Genomic DNA, 1,878 nt, shown 5'->3' with positions numbered 1-1,878 from the left:
TTTTTTTTTTTTTTTTTTTTTTTTTTTTTTTTTTTTTTTTATGTAAGAGAATTAGCTGCAAATTGATTGTGGAAAAAGCATGATTTGTTTGATACGTATATTTGGTTTTGATTTAAGAGAGGCTTTAAACGCTGCCGTTTGTATAATGCTGTTGTCGTGTCGTTCTAATTGTTTCCTTGTTTGGGTTTGAGGGATGTGGACATGGGAATTGAAATAATAAAACATCTACAAATTAATAAAGCGTGAACCATGAAATTTAATTAATTTATAGAGATTTTAAATTATCGATAAATTAATAATTATTAATTTATCTATAGAAAAGATTTTCTCATTTTTAGAATTATGAAAACTTTCTATTACAAAATTATATCATTCAAAATTTTAAAATTTTTTCTAATTTATAATCTTGACTATCGTAATAGGATGAATGTCAATTGTTTACTAGATTATCTAGGTAAAATAATAAATATTAGAGTTTAGAAGAAATTGCTACTACTATCCTTTATGTTAATAAAGAAGTCGAAGAAGATATTGCAGTACCTTTAGAACCAATTAGTAAATAAGCAATTATCGAATCTACGATTCTCCATAATTTTTGGATCCGATTTGAGAAGATAACAATGAAAAAGATTAGAGATAAGCTTCAACAAAAATCTAAATTCAAGAATATGCAAACAACAATAAAGTCATATTTCAATAGATTTTCGTAGATAGGTAAACAACAATAAAGTCATATCTCAATAGTTTTTTTAGATATATATGTATATATATATATATATTAGTTTATTTGATTATTAATTTATGATATTGATGAAATTATATTTTTATATAAGATTTCTAGAAAAATTATTATTTTATTATTTTATCGAAATGTGTCATATTTCACATCGGCCTAACTCAAGACCGAAAGATATTATTAATTTATAGAGATTTTACTGTATGTATAATTAATAATTCTATGCGTGCCTTTTGGAATGGGTGATATAAAACAAGTTGTTTCATACTTCGACGTTGGAATGGTAGTAGATAGTTGTTGGCATCTATACTAAATAAAAGTAGGAGCTCCTAAAGCTGTCCATATAGGATTTAAAACGTCCAATAGAGATTTTACATGTTATTAATTAACATTTTTTAAAATTTCTAGAATTTTGTATATTCAGATTTTTTTAAACTTCCAATCAAAATTAGAGATCTCAATATTTAATATTTTTTATATTATGTAAAATTTCTATATTAAAATACTTATAAATAAGTGTATGTACAACGTTCTACATCGACTAGAAAAGTTTTAGACAATAGCTGAGAACCATTATAAATAAGATTAATATGCTTCCAACTACGAATGAACAGGAAGCTTGATTTTACAAGCGTCCAAATATAAAGATTTAAAAATTTAAAAAGTTTTAAATATTACAATTACAAACTTTTAGAAGGTTCAAAAATATTATAGTTTTAAATATTACAATTATAAAATTTTAAAAGGTTCAAAAATATTATAAATATTAAAACTCTATATAATATTTAAAAATGTTATAAATACCCCATAGAAAGTTTAAAATATTATAAAAGTTTCAATGCGTATCGATATATAACCGAGTAAGTATACAAGTGAAATAATAATTGAGTTCATGTGTTGATTATGATGATCCATGAATTGCACAAATTTTACGTAAAAGAGGCAATAATTTTGATTTTGGAGTTTGATGGGTTACCAAGTTTTGTGGTAGTTTAAAATAAAAATTGAAATGATTATTCAGTGGAAGAATGTGAAATAGCTGAGGAAGAAGAGGAAGAAGAAGAGTATAACGAATAACCGGAAGAGAAAAATAATAATGACAATTATCACGAAAATTTGACAATAAAAATGACGAGAAGAAA

This window comes from Camelina sativa, chromosome 1, assembly GCF_000633955.1.
Source record: "Camelina sativa cultivar DH55 chromosome 1, Cs, whole genome shotgun sequence".
Lineage (NCBI taxonomy): Eukaryota > Viridiplantae > Streptophyta > Magnoliopsida > Brassicales > Brassicaceae > Camelina > Camelina sativa.
Note: the sequence above shows the minus strand (reverse complement) of the source record.